The sequence below is a fragment of the Nymphaea colorata genome, chromosome 3, assembly GCF_008831285.2.
Source record: "Nymphaea colorata isolate Beijing-Zhang1983 chromosome 3, ASM883128v2, whole genome shotgun sequence".
In the NCBI taxonomy this organism is placed as follows: domain Eukaryota; kingdom Viridiplantae; phylum Streptophyta; class Magnoliopsida; order Nymphaeales; family Nymphaeaceae; genus Nymphaea; species Nymphaea colorata.
In genome coordinates, this window is record NC_045140.1 from 23,177,810 (window position 1) to 23,185,609 (window position 7,800).

The 7,800-nt window shown below is 39.4% G+C and overlaps 1 long non-coding RNA gene across 1 annotated transcript; it reads right to left on the bottom strand.

Moving 5' to 3' along the window:
• Nucleotides 1-7,009: 7,009 nt before the first annotated feature.
• Nucleotides 7,010-7,517, bottom strand: LOC126409893 (uncharacterized). The gene is made up of 2 exons (XR_007572773.1): nucleotides 7,371-7,517; nucleotides 7,010-7,257 (listed from the first exon to the last, which is right to left on the bottom strand). It is a non-coding gene; the product is annotated as an uncharacterized LOC126409893 (long non-coding RNA).
• Nucleotides 7,518-7,800: the final 283 nt, after the last annotated feature.

Consider the following 7,800-nt stretch of genomic DNA (forward strand, 5'->3'; position numbering starts at 1 on the left):
TTTCACATCACATTGTTTTGTAAAGAAATTGCTTTGTTTTATTCCGATTTACTTGTTTGCTTCTAAACCTTCGCCTACGGTTTACGTCTTCGCGTTCAGCTGTTTGAAGCCGTCTCTTATATGAAGAAAAGAAGAAGAAGAACCAACGTCCACCGGTTGTAACCGCAGCAACTGGGCGGCCCACCGGCCCCGGCCACCCCATGTGGGTTCATCCTCTCCGAGCCGTTCTTGGCCGTCCGGCCGGGACCAGGGCAACCAGACTCATTTATTAATGGGCTAGGTTCTGGTATGGCTCTTTCGTGGGTGGGCGGCAAATGCCCATCAATTCCGGACCCACCGAGTGAGGTGACATAACATTTCGGCCCCCAGTCCGGTTCGGGAGGGCGGCGGTCAGGAACAGGGGCCTGGTCCACGGGTCCAGCGGTCGGCTTGGACCTGCCCTACTCATAAATAGGTCAACCTTCTGTCCATTCCGGACCTACCTGCTCTAAATGGATCGGATGTATTTGAATTCTGGATCCAATCACGAGTCCGTTTAATTTTAATCGTAAAGAAACCTGGAACTCATAACTAGTTGGCTCCGTTTTATAATTCAACATGGATTCGAGTTTGATGTCCGAGAAGGTGATTTGGGGGAAAAGACCATGCGACCCAGGTATGAGTTTTTGCAAACAAGCCCATCTAGTTATATGATGCCATGTGTAAACGTTGGACGTTCTTTTCTTTTCCCGTGTATGGACCATATACATGCAATTGAAAAAAAAATTGTTAGATCTTTCGAAAATTATACACCATCGTCACCAGATGCTTTCTAAATTTGATCATAGAATGCCAAGAGCAATATACTATATTCGAAAAAGATTTCATATTTTTATATCGGCTCGTTTTTTATGAACGTATTGATATAAAATGAAATTGCTTTCTATTTAATTCTTTCATATTTCTCAATTTTAATTTTTACATTTCCACTTAGCATGAGTAATGGAACATGCACGAACAAAAGGAATACTGATGACTCGCGGGGCCGGGTCTTTTCCAACTTATTTTGTCTGCTAAATAATAAAAATCATTTTTTACATCTTTTTATTTCAAAAATATATTGAAAAATAAATAAATGAAAGCAAATTAATTAATGACTAGCTAGTCTTAGTGTGTGTTATATATATATATATAAATACTAAAGATGACAAAGTCCTATACACATGGAAGTTCGGTGATTCAAACGTTGAGTACACGTTGGAAATAGGAAGCAGATGATCATTTATATGTGAGTGAGGCCGATAAAAACCCCTGAAAATAACGTCGAAATTTGAGAATTTTGAGGTCAGCTAAAACGGCATTCATGCAAGGGTGGGACAATTTTCACTTCAGCAAAAGTCGTTCCTGAAGTGCAGTGCAAGACTCCATCAAACACTGGTAAAATTCACGGAGAAATTCACTTGCCAGCTACGTACGCAACTGTCAAAGAGCATTCGATACGCCTGAAATATTTTCAGAAATGTATTCGGCGCCGGAAGATTCATGTGGGCTGCACACTCCTAAATCAAACACAGTACTGAAACGTTTCACCAAATGTTTTCAATCATGGGACACTCTTCTTCCGGAAGAAAACGTCTCATGAGCTAGAAACCTCTGCAGGTTTGTCTTCCGAAATCTTTAATAAGCTGTAGATGTACGGGAATTTTTTTTTTTTTCATCCTATCAAACGCCAGGTTAGTGTTAAAACGAAGAAAGAGATGGTCAGCCCAAGGAAAGCAAAAACCATCATTAATTCCCACGTACCATTTATAGCTCCGTCTAGCGTCCCACTACATATATGATAACGATAAATTTTAAGACGATAATGTTCTCATAATCTGAAAAATCATTATATCTTGACATTTTAGCACATAAAATATGTATAAGTTCAACAATATTAAATGTGAAAATAATAAGGACGGGGAATAACGCGTTGTTTTGTCATATCACTGGGGCCTAGCATAATATTGAATCAATGCATTATTTCCACCGCAAATGTATCCACATGATGGAACATGCATCTCTACGACGATGGAAATTCACGACGTAATAATAATATGCCGCGCTGCGTGGTACTTTGAGCTCACAAGGACTGTCCGGTATATCATCTGCATGGTTTGATTCACAAAAGACAAACAGTAAACAGCATCGATCGGCCATTACCAGTTAGAAGGAACATGAACGCCATGCATAAATTAAACTAAGACCAACACAAGGTTTAAGTATTCAATATAAGCTCATGATCAGAAGATCATGATTTTTATTTTGCAGAAACACGCATGACATAAGGCGTGATTTTTGCATACAAGTGTGTTGAGTTCATACAGAAGGAAAGGTAACAGTATGTAGCTTTCACACTATTCACATGTAAGTTACACGTAACCAGGCATTTACACATCTCTAACGGCTCCCATTAGGATGATTTCGTGTACAGAAGAGCTCTAGTTGTGAATGGGAGCTTTGTTGGATGCAGCAGAGTAGTCCATGTCGGTGAAATCAGCCATGACTGAGTCGTCAGGAGCTGAAGCACCTTCCTCCTTCATACCCTTCTTTCCTTTCATGTATCCATGACCAGCCTTATTGCCGTCCTCCACGGGAAGCACCCTTATCCCTGCAACAAACCAAAAAAGAGTAGTGAGTACAAACTAACTATGTGTAGACCTTGAGCAGTTTCGGCCTCGAATTTGACAACTGAAAGAAGCGTTTGTTCACCTTGGATCGAAGTAGCAGTTATCAGCAGAAGAGCAAAGAAGAAAACTTCCAATTTTATTTGCAGCTTCGCCATTGCTCAGTACAACAACTAGTAAAGCAAAGAAGAAGAAGAAGAAGAAGACAGTTGAACTTCAAGGAAGCAGTGGAGGTTGGTGTTTTTGCACTTTGGCACCCACCCATGTATATATAGGTTTCTTTGGGCAGCGAAAAGCAACTGTACCACCGAAAACTCACATTCTATATAATATAAAAAACATAAAAGAAAAACGTAATTGTCTCATGCCGTCATATATATATATATATATATATAGGACAAATCTATTCTTGAGGTCAGAGGTAGTTGAAGGGAAGATGAAGGATCGTTTGAACGTTGGGAAGCTAAACCAATACAATGTCATGAACGGTTTTCATAAAACTAACTGAAAAGCTTTGCATCTGTATTGGAAAACTTAATAGTCAAATTATAAAAAAGAATGTGATCTATATCATCTATATCATCCTATTTTTTTATTTTTGAATTTAAAAAATAACTGAAATTATTTCAAAGTTACTTAGAAATTGTACATAAAATCCACCGATACCTATCAATATCATATCCGCCGATAGCATCCCACGCATGTTAATAACACTGGTTAATGGACATAAGTACAACTTATTTAGCTTACAATAATTCTCCTTTACACACTAAAAAGAATAATTTGATACGTAGATTGAATTTCCATCATATATAGTCATGTGCTAAAAAATTACATCCGTAGAGCTAATATTTCATCCTACTGCCCGGTTGAAAGCTAGAACTCTTTGTTTCCATGTACAATGTATAGCACGAGTGAGGGACCAACCCAAGTTCGTATAATGTTAGCTTCAAACAAAGAACTGATCACAATGTAGAGACTAAGAATGGGAAAAAAGGGAATCGATTCGTAAGTCAACCTCATGAATAAACCAACCATCTCATTCCGTAGCAAAAATCTTGTTACTAATCAGAATCAGAAGCCGTACCTACGGTTTGAGACATTCATCAGGCTCTTTCCGGTCGCCTTCCCACCGCAAACGGGACAGAAGATCGTGGAATCCATGTGCTTCCTCTCCTTTCCGGGGGACACACGCTGATACTGCTTGGCCAGCGGCTGCCATTCTTTCGGCTCCATGGAAAACAAATGAAGTTGGCCTTCTGCAGTAACACTGTCTCATGATCCATATGTCACTAAACGATTGGCGACATGGATTTAAGTACTGTTAAGTCTCTTCATAGAAGCTCGACAAAGCCATGGAAAATGATTTGAACTATCTCGGTCATATGTACTCCGAATTATTCATCCAAACGTACTGATCTCGTCGCTACATCTTCTTGTTTCGGTTGCTGCAACTGCAGACCATTAATGGCTCCTTACACAACCTTCATACATATCTGGGCAGTATTTTGTCTCTATTTTTTAGAAAATATATGAAACATGTTCATAACGGCCGAATGAATCCTTGCGAATCCATTTATTTTCTGATTTTGACCTCACAAGCGGAAGAAACGGATGAATGTGGGGTTATTATTCACACGGTAAGAGGGTAGGTGCATTCTGGGACGTCTAATGGGGCAGATAATTCAGGTGGCGCGTACACTAATTGAGCTTCCTTCAGTACGGCTGACATGAAGCTAATTTTGCGGTACATTGTTGAATTCCTTCCACATACTTGAGAGCAATCTTTGAATGGCTCTGCATGCATGCCATGCGTGAGTAACTTCTACTGTACGTAAGAAGTACTGAAGTAGCTCGAGCTGTAGATTTCTCTCTTGCTCTGAAAGAAAATGAAGGAACCCCATTGCAATTGGTAAGGCCCCAGGACAAAGCGGACCCCCATTGGCCGCCCCACCGCCACTCCCATGTGGTCTGTTGCCACCGACTCCTCAACTCTTCTTCTTCTTCTTCTTCTTCTTCTTCTTCTTTACATTGGCCAGTTCTTTACAGAAAGCAGTTTTTCTGTGGGTTCATCTGAGAATTTCTCTGAAACATTAAGCGATTTATTCGCTAACTTCTAAAAGTTGAGTGGTAACTACTCGAAGCATTTTCTAATTCTCTCAATACTTTTTCGGTGCTTGATTAAAACAAACAAGGCAAGATTCACTCGATTTCCTGGGTTCATTACGAATGACATTTATTTCCAGTCACCAACCCTCATGTGGTTTCACTTTTCTCAAAAAGATTAACATGCATATTTTCTACACTACTCGTTTTCCATAGTGGATCAAACCAAGCTTTAGAATCTTATATACAGAAGAAAATCAGGAACCCTTACTCCGTTGAAAAAGAAAAAGTGTTGATGGGTGTAAGCGACCCACTGAAATAGAAAATACACCCAAGTGAACGCCACGGCTAAAGAACAAACTTTTATTGGAATTAGTGAATAAGGGCATGACTCCCAAGTCTCATCCCTTGTGCTCAGGACTACTTATGAGCCGAGTCTTGAGCTTGAGTCCTGCATGAACTCAAGTCCGAACAAGTTTGAGTTCAATTAAGAAAAATTTAACAACAAAAGTCTCTCCTTCACGACATATTTATGTAGTCAAGGCCGAGTTAAGTTCTTTCAACTCGAACTTGACTTATTTAACATTCCGAGTATAAATCTAAACTCATTCATTTATAATCGAGTTATGCTCCAAGTCAAATTTTTACGAGCGACTTCAAGTTAAATGAGCTCAAGTTGAACCGAAGCGTTGTGCAAAGCTACTTTTAAGGATCAAGAGAAACAAACAAGTTGAGAAAATAATATCGGGTTGTACTCTGCCGTGACGGCCCACCCTGAGGGCCAGCCATGTGCGGTAGACGAAAGGGTCCATTCGAGAAAATAATGGGAAGTTGGAGGGCAATCGGATAAAAGGCTGCCGCGTTTAATTAGCACGGTAGAAGGAAGTTGTGGGACCTTTTATTTCTCTCGGCAACATTAAAAAATAATATCGTCCAAAAAAGTTCCCAACGGCCTGCTGACATACGCGGATAAGGCGAGGCGACATGTCACACGGAATTTTGTTTCCTAACAAAAAAAGATTATTTAATTCTAAAAATATTTGTAAGCTTTCCATCACCGTCTATTAAGATGCCTGAAAATCAGAGCACCGATCGTTAGGACGCTTCCAAAATCGCATATCTCAGTGACCTACACGGTGCATCTGATCTAATTTGTCAAAATTTTCTATAGTTTTTTTTCTCAATTTTGTAGATTTCATTCTGATCTTTGTAATTCCAAAATTTCATGCTGTTAATTCTTATGAACGTCTTCTGAGTAATAAATATCCACACCAATAGTTTCACTTTTCAGACTTCACTTTTCAGCTCAGTTTTGCTTGTTTAGCTTCTCGAATAGTATTAAAGCAACAGTTCAATTAATTTCCTCTCCTGAATTTTTGTTTTTCTCGTCAAGTTTATGTACCCACTACTTAGATAAAATTTCGCTTTTCTTCCAACAATTTTTCTTTTATCCTCGGCAAATATCCTTTCAAAGTTAGACTCCAATCTAGGTCTTTGGTGTTAAAGAAGTCCCTTATTTTCACCCTCATTAAGTATGATGCTTTGATAAATAAAATGTGAATTACTTACAAATAAATGTAATGCTTATGCTAAAAGACCCAATAGTTTGATATAAAGATCAGTCGGAAAATTTTGAATCTTTTACTTCTCAATGCTCATGACAAAATCTTCATAAGAAGATGTTCTTATGCTAAGCGTGAGGTTGTCCCCTTAAATTAGAAAATGCTTAGCCGTTAATTAAGGTGGGGACGAGTTAGATTGTTTTCCAACTTTATTTGCTGCTGAAAAGACTGCTTGATTGAAGGTTCTGAAAAACCTTGATATCTCAATTGCCGCCGGTTGATTGAAGGTTCTGAAAGTTGAGCTTCGCATGTTCTGAAAGATTCAAATGAACAAGCTTCCTCTGATACAGGGAGGTGGAATTAAGCAAAGATAACAAGGTGAAGATCGATGCATGGCGCTCGGATGCCTTAAACTTGTGAGGGAAATTGTTACCAGCCTCCGACTATTCATTCGAATTTATCATTAAGCTATACTGGTCAATATCTTTAGATGAAGTTACACCATGGAGAAGCTTTCTGGGAGAAGTTCGATCTCTCTCCCCCACTATTTTGTCTGGTTATTTCTCAACTTCACATACGAGTAATTAATTTTCGGATTGGCTTGCTGCTCGCCCTCGAATTCTAAGGTACGTTACGCTTTCCTCCCTCTCATGCGTGAGCACGCACACACAGACAACACAACAACAAGAAGAGAACTTCTTAAAGATCAGTATTGCTTTCGTATTTCACATGAAGGACGATTTACATGGTGTGGTCTTTCTGATCACTTCTATTGAACAGTATTTAGTTATGAATTGGATCATTCTTAGATGCAGCCGAGTAATCCATAGACGTGAAGCCCATCAGATCCGAGGCACTCTTTTCTTTTTCTTTTTCTTTGTCTATTGCAGATAACTCTCGCACCACGTCCTCGCCCTTGAGCTCGTTGGGGGTCAATCTTATACCTGCGACAAATGAAATAATTTTGGTCTTTTCAAAGAAGCACTTAAAGTAAGAGTATCATCAGCAGCACAAGAATCAGCAGAATTGAAGAACAGTTGTACAACTGCTTTCTCACCATGAACTGCTGTTGCACTCAGTATCAGAAGTGCAAGCAGGAAAACTTGAAGCTTGAAGTGTGTATTCGCCATTAGACAGGGGAAGCAAAGAGATAAGTAGATCAGGCAGACAACAAAGAAAGAAGAAAGAAGAAGAAGACTATGGTGTCGACTGACGATCGATGCTTTTCCTTCTCCCCATCTCCCACGTATATATAGCCGAAAGCAACAGTAACACCGACTAATCAAACGAAAAACGTGTTTTCGCATGGCCCCTCGTTTTGGAAACCGAAAAGAAAGTGGGAATTGATATCGACCTTTGGCATTCGGTCATGAATCTGTCGCTCAAAAACAAAGCGAATTCGACACTCTATAGTCCCATTAGGACCACTCTTACAGGAGCTTCTCCAAAAAATATTTATTGGACGTTGAAATTCTGACTGAATGTAT